We start from the raw sequence: 8,010 nt of genomic DNA on the forward strand, positions 1-8,010 counted from the left end.
GTTAAATCTTCATCTAAAGTAGTTTATCTCACCTAAAGCAACCTCCCGCCATCTCCAATCAACATGGCTGGGATCCCTCTTTAATGAATGCTAAAAGAACTCTCCTTTTTGTTGCCTCAGTGAAGGATGAAGAGGTGTCCTTTTGCCGTCTCCTTATAGCCTCAAAGTTCATTGCTTTATACCCAGAATGAGGATGACTCCTTGCATTTATTCCCTGGTGGATTGGCTTCATGTTACCTTTGCATCCTCATATTGACATCATATGCAAACAGGCTTCCATTGTGTTGGCTTGCAGTGCCTATTTTACCTGTGAACCCAGACAGACAGGTGAATATACATCCTTTGTCTGGTCAAAACTTGCTTGTCAACCCAGCTTTGTTTTAGTCTTTAAAACACATCTTCCAGTATATATACAGAACTCCTGAATTATCATCTGTAAGTACATCTCATAATGATTATGAGGATCCTTATGATATAAGCTTTGATTAGAGATGTCACTTGACCCTCTTTGGATAAATACAATGAAAGCAATGTATTGGATGTAGTGAGTTTGTCAGGCCTGTTAGACTTTACTGTTAAAGAATAGTGAATCCTTTGGGAGTTGGCAGTGAGGGATTCTTAGGGTCACTCCCTCCTACAATGTTTTGGTGTTAATTATGATAATTCTGGATATTCTTGATATCAACAAATATGTCCATACACACTTACCACTGGGTTTCCTATGTACTGGAGGTGAGTTATTCATTATTTGCTGGTTTATCATTTTGTCTTAGATGTTTCAGTAATCTAATCAGGGAGCAGAATAAATACTATGTGACTGAGGTAACCAGCCATACAGTATAAGCAACAAATAGTGAACAAGCAAAGCAAGCAGCTGGAGGACAACCCATTATCTGAAAAGTATTCATCCAAACTATTCAGCAAATGCTTACCGAAAAAGAATACATTTGAAGAGAATCAGAAAAGGCTTGCAAACAATACACCAATCAAAAAAGTCGCTATTACTTACTATGAAGAGTTTTAACCACTCTTTTTAATGGGTTAATATTGCTAAATTCCCATGGATCAGGAGCTGAGCCTGACAAGTCAAATTCCCTGGATCAGGACTCAAGGCCAGCAAAGATTCAGTGAAATGGCTTAATATTCTTTCTTTATCACTGCCGACTGTTCCAAATGTGTGTCCCTTCTGAGAATAAAAAGAAAAATCTGTTTCACAAAATTGGTAACTGTGTGGAAGCTTCCATTACCCACTAAATGTAACAAAACAGCACAACATGCCTAGACATTAAAGTGCCAGAAGCATCACATCACATTGATTTGCAGCCTAATGGGAACACAGAATACAGCAGATAATTGTAAGCAGCATTCGCCACATCACTACAATTCAAGATGTGTGATAGCTGCAAAACACATCAGTCCCCCCGCCCCACACACACACACACACACTCTCACTTTTACATTATTGCTAATATTCTCCTAGTATGTCTGAGTGGAAGATATTTCCTGTTACAGAGTATATACCATACTCCAAAGCTAAATTATGTGAATGTTGCTTAGGAAATGGTAACTCAGGCATGCTCTTAGTATCAGTTAAGTTTCTGCCACACAAGTGCCAAAGTCCCAGCTACTTAAACTGTTTTCCATATTAGAATAAAAATGTAATTATCTATCTTAATGTAAATAACGTGTGATTTTTTTTAGAAAGATCAATAACCACACCACTCAGAGGAAGTAACATTTTTTCCATTTATTTATTCATCCGTCATATGTTCAATACATTCAACTGCCAGCACAGGAAAGAAATTGCAGCAATGGTATAATCCATAACCCTTTATATAGGCTGATAGGCTATCCAGAGTTTATTACTTGGAGTAGTATCTCTTCCTGCACTGAGTAAGGCCATCCTGTTGAAGGTGCAGGAGAGTATTGTCTTTCTCCGTATTATTAGTGCTGAATGAAAGATATTTCATAAACAGTTTGGGGTAATTTTGAATAACGTTTAGATTTTGTTTGTTTCCTGCTTGTTTTTCTTTATTTTTCTGTCAATATTCATGTGAATGGGTATTTGTTTGCAGGGATGTTGTGGAAAAGCTGTTTTTCATTTTTGCAGGTGTCTGTATTCGTGGGATTCATCCCTGCTCTGTCTGGAGCACGGATCACAGGGACCTTCAGGCCTCTCATTTTCTCTCTTCCCTGCTCTGCTGTACACAGGCTTTCAAAACTTTCTGCAAGTATCTGAGGGCCAATTTCGCTCTTAAACTGGCTCCAAACCACCATATTTTTTGACTAGCTCTGCAAATAACTTGTGTTTTATTACAGCCAAATGCAAGGTCATGCATCTTGGAACAAAAAATGTACATCACACTGACAGGATGGAGGACTGTATCCTGGAGAAAGCAGTGATTCTGAAAAGGACTTAGAGGTTATAATGAACAAGCAACTGAACAAGAGCTATGGCTAAAAGGGCTAGTTCAATTTTTGGTATACAAACAGGAAATATCTAGTAGAAATGGGGGGCATTATTATCTCTGAATAGAGCACTGGAATAATGAAACCATTACTGGAATTCTGTGTCCATTTCTGGTGCCCATATTTCAAAAAAGCTGTTGAAAAATTGGAAAGGATTCAGAAAAAATCTACAAGAATGGTTTGAGGTCTGGAAAACATGCCTGATGGTGAGAAAATTAAGAAGCTCAACCTATTTAGTTTATCCAAGAGAAGGTTATTAAACAGCTTCTTCGTGGTCTATAAGTACCTCCAGAAGGAGGAGATTTCTGATAGTAGACATCTCTTTAATCTAGCAGAAAAAGGCATAACAAGATCCAGTATCTGGAAGTGGAAGCTAGACAAATTCAGGCTTGAAATAAAAGAAAAAGAAATTAACAATGAAGGGAATTACGCATTGGAACAACTTATCTAGGGACACAGCAGATTTTCTTCGTAACTGGAAGACGTTAAATCAAAATTAGGTGTTTCTTTCTAAATATATATCCTGTAGCTCAACCACAAGTTATGAGCTTGATGCAAGAATCCCTTGGTGGGGTTCTATGCAGGTCAGACTAAATGATCATAATGATGACTTCTGGCCTTAAAATCTGTGTTATCTCTATATCTTAATACACAGCAGGTCATCCCCAGAGAGCTGTAGAAAGGCTCAAACAGGTCAAACACCTGATGCACTTCTCAAAATGGCCACCCTCTTCCATTGTTCTCAACCGAAGTGAGAGGCCAGAGGTTTCCTTTAGAAAGATGATCACTATGTCTATTCACTGACTCCTCGTGGTACCTTTTGTGTCCTGACATCATAGGGGTCTACCATCTTCTCTGGGGGCCACTTGGCTTAACTACATCTTAGTTTAGTTTCTGTCTGTGCATAACAGTGTTAAGGACAGAATATGCAGTGCAATGAATGTAACAGATGAAGACAGGAATGATAAGTCAATATGCATAACAGTTAACATGCAATACAATACTCCAGAGCCAAATGATTCAAAATTATGGGCAGAACCACATTAAAAATCATCAGTAAAATGAAGTAAAACTCAGATTTTAAAGCAAGATATGCACTTTGGCAAAGTAGCTTAAAACTCTAATTACTCTCAATTAAAGAAACTGTCACGAAGCAATGATACCAGATCAAAAGATTTCACTTATATCAGTTTAATCCCATCACTAATGTAGGTTCAGGGCCTTATCCAAAGCTCAGTGAAGTTAATGGGAGTCTCTGGATTACTTCAATGGGCTCGAAGGAAGTGGGGGCACAATAGCCCATATGTTTGTGAGACTGTGTGATTTTTTTCCCTGGATACCACTGTGTCAGTGTCAGGGTGTAATGTGGAGACTTAACAAAACCCTTCTGTAAAGATGCATGAAGCTAAGCTGTGAAGAGCTATGAATTTTACCACACCAGGGCCACAGTCTGTAAAACTCAGTTTTTTATGCTATGTGTAAGCTGGCTGACTTTCAAAGCTAACAGCAGGCTATTTATTTCTTTTGCATGTGTCTAATTCACCAATTCTAGATCTGTAATATAAGTGGCATGTCGTGAGTTGGGCTGATTTTGCCATAAATAGTGTGTTTCTGAAGGTTTATCTACATGTATAAAGAGAATAAGTGACAAGCAATGCCACCTGTTTATCATAGGTAAGTGTTGCATAAATTCTTCAAAAAAAATCCTGATAACATTTTTTTACTTCTTTTAAGGTAAAAGTAAATATTACTTGTAGCACTGCCAAATGTATTGGTTTAAAAAATAGCTTTGGAATACTTTATGTGGGTTAAGAAGACAATTATGTGACATCCAAAAATGCCTAATAAATAATTATATAATATTTTAAAAGGCGACAAATAATTATTTTCTGAAACCTAGATTTGTTGACAAAAATCAAGAACTAAATTATGATTCAGTGGGTTGCGATGCGGCAGAGATGGTGGAGTTAGACCCTGCATTACCCAGAGTGGTGGGGGGAGGCATTGCGCTCATGCAGGACTAGAGCTTGTTGAAGTATGGGGGCAAGGGAGATTGTGATTTTTTTGCAAAGATTATTTTCATAACATTTTCTCCCTTTTTATCATTGAAATTCTTTGATATTTTGAAACATTTCAACCAGTTCTAAAGCTGTTCAAAATATAGAGGAGAACTGTGATTTCCCCCCATTTTTGTATCTTTTGCTGACATTTTGACCAAAATATGGCACTGAAATTTCAAGTTCTGATAAAATCCGCTTGACATAATACCTTCAGGGCCCTAGGGGGAGCATGTTACAATGCAGTACTTGCTGTACCAGAAGTAAAATGATTGTGTATGCCTCTCCCAATAATATCAGGTGAACATGGGGATGTTCCCTGCTCCAGTTCCAAGCTGCACAAACACACACTTTGGGGAGTGCAGTGCTGCCAGTGGTGTTAGGAGCATCTGTTGTGTGTCTGTAAAACAACTGCATCATGGCTGCCTTCTGTACCAGTCCTGTAGGATGAAAGAACCCACTTGTGTCCCCTCAGCCCACCTTTGAAAAGCCAACCATAATTTGGTCCCAACAGATGTTTACTTTTGCTACATAAGGGCCAGAATGTGCTGCCCTCATTCATGCTGAAATTAATAGTACCTTACACCCTGAGTAGTCCCACTGAAGTCAATGTGCCTATTTCATTGTAACAAAGGGTAGCACAATCTGGCCCTAATAAAGTAATGGGATGATTAGTAAATATTTAGAGGAACAGTAAATATTTTGACTTGAATCTAGATAAGCTAAATATTTGGCTTAAAACTAAAGAGGTCTGCTATTTATTAAAGTACTTTTTTTTTAAGAATAGGCTAGACTGCTCTATAAATATGTTGCTGCTAATTATTTGAATCTTATTGTTACTGGTATGACTGCACACCAGCTAAGGAATCTGTTACTCTCTGGGAAGCCCAATATCAAACAACCACAGTTAACCACCTGTGTAGCTACATGGAATGTTATCCACAGGAGAGGAATGCCATTTTTACAATGCATAGACATGCCCTAGTCCAATTAATAAACAGGTGGCCAAAGTCAAAGTTCCTTGAAATCTGGACAGAGCTGTGCTGTGTTACATTCAAGGCATTTATCAAACTGTCTCACAGAAGTACTGTTAATCTAAATGTGTCTGGTTTAAATCCCTGGCAATTTATTTGGCTATTTCATCATTTGTGAAGTTTCGAGCTTTCGTATTTAATCATCCTTAACTCATAATCATCCTCCTTTCCTGCATGATACCTCTCAAGTATTGCAGTTGTATCTTTGTAGTTCTTTCCACCCCCTCCCATCTTGTACGGTGATGAAGTGTTTTTAAGATACAGGGTACTGCATTCCGCCAGGCTATAACTTTGGGGGCAGTAAGAAGATCACTTTTACTTAGAAAGATGCAAAGTAAAGGGATTAGTAACACATCATTAACCGAGTAGGTTTCTATCCTCAGCTTTCCTTGCTTTTATCTTGTAGGTCTTCTTGGGTTGAGCCTGGGAGCAATGCCGTTGAAACACACACTGGAGGCACATCAAAGAATAAATCTGTGATTATTAAATATTTCAGGTTCTCTGGGCAGTACCTTTCTGTTGGTTCTTTGAAATGTTGGTGCAGGTTCAGTCAGTCAGCTTTGTGTCCTTTTTAAAGAGAGGTGTCTGCAGGGGACTGACTAATTGCTTCAGAAAAAAGTGTCAGTGTGCAGAAAGAAACATACAGAGTAATGGAAACTTAGAAGTTTTGCATTTAGAATCAGAGAATCATAGAATATCAGTGTTGGAAGGGACCTCAGGAGGTCATCTAGTCCAACCCCCTGCTCAAAGCAGGACCAATCCCCAACTAAAGCATCCCAGCCAGGGCTTTGTCAAGCCTGACCTTAAAAACTTCTAAGGAAGGAGATTCCACCACCTCCCTAGGTAACCCATTCCAGTGCTTCACCACCCTCCTACTGAAAAAGTTTTTCCTAATATCCAACCTAAACCTCCCCCACTGCAACTTGAGATCATTACTCCTCGTTCTGTCATCTGGTACCACTAAGAACAGCCTAGATCCATCCTCTTCGGAACCACCTTTCAGGTAGTTGAAAGCAGCTATCAAATCCCCCCTCGTTCTTCTCTTCCGCAGACTAAACAATCCCAGTTCCCTCAGCTTCTTCTAATAAGTCATGTGTTCCAGTCCCCTAATAATTTTTGTTGCCCTCCACTGGACGTTTTCCAATTTTCCCACATCCTTCTTGTAGTGTGGGGCCCAAAACTGGACACAGTACTCCAGATGACGCCTCACCAATGTTGAGTAGAGGGGAACGATCACGTCCCTTGATCTGCTGGCAATGCCCCTACTTATACAGTCCAAAATGCCATTGGCCTTCTTGGCAACAAGGGCACACTGTTGACTCATATCCAGCTTCTCGTCCACTGTAACCCCTACGTCCTTTTCCGCAGAACTGCTGCCTAGCCACTCGGTCCCTAGTCTGTAGCGGTGCATGGGATTCTTCCGTCCTAAGTGCAGGATTCTGCACTTGTCCTTGTTGAACCTCATCAGATTTCTTTTGGCCCAATCCTCCAATTTGTCTAGGTCCCTCTGTATCCTATCCCTACCCTCCAGCGTATCTACCTCTCCTCCCAGTTTAGTGTCATCTGCAAACTTGCTGAGGGTGCAACCCACACCATCCTCCAGATCATTGATGAAGATATTGAACAAAATCAGCCCAAGGACCGACCATTGGTATCCACTTGATATCCGCTTGATACGGGCTGCCAACTAGACATGGAACCATTGATCACTACCCATTGAAGCCGACAATCCACCTGATAGTCCATTCATCCAGCCCATACTTCTTTAACTTGCTGGAAAGAATACTGTGGGAGACCATGTCAAAAGCTTTGCTAAAGTCAAGGAACAACACGACCACTGCTTTCCCCTCGTCCACAGAGCCTGTTATCTCATCGTAGAAGGCAATTAGATTAGTCAGGCATGACTTGCCCTTGGTGAATCCATGCTGACTGCTCCTGATCACTTTTCTCTCCTCTAAGTGCTTCATAATTGATTCCTTGAGGACCTGCTCCATGATTTTTCCAGGGACTGAGGTGAGGCTGACTGGCCTGTAGTTCCCAGGATCCTCCTTCTTCCTTTTTTTAAAGATGGGCACTACATTTGCCTTTTTCCAGTCATCCGGAATCTCCCCCGATCCCCATGAGTTTTCAAAGATAATGGCCAATGGCTCTGCATTCACATCCACCAACTCCTTTAGCACTCTCGGATGCAGCTCATCCGGCCCCATGGACTTGTGCTCCTCCAGCTTTTCTAAGTAATCCTGAACCACTTCTTTCTCCACAGAGGGCGGGTCACCTCCTCCCCATGCTGTGCTGCCCAGTGCAGCAGTCTGGGAGTTGACCTTGTTCATGAAGACAGAGGCAAAAAAAGCATTGAGTACATTAGCTTCTTCCACATCCTCTGTCACTAGGTTGCCTTCCCCATTCAGTAAGGGGCCCACACGTTCCTTGACTTTCTTCTTGTTGCTAAC

Source organism: Chelonia mydas, chromosome 1, assembly GCF_015237465.2.
Source record: "Chelonia mydas isolate rCheMyd1 chromosome 1, rCheMyd1.pri.v2, whole genome shotgun sequence".
NCBI lineage: Eukaryota > Metazoa > Chordata > Testudines > Cheloniidae > Chelonia > Chelonia mydas.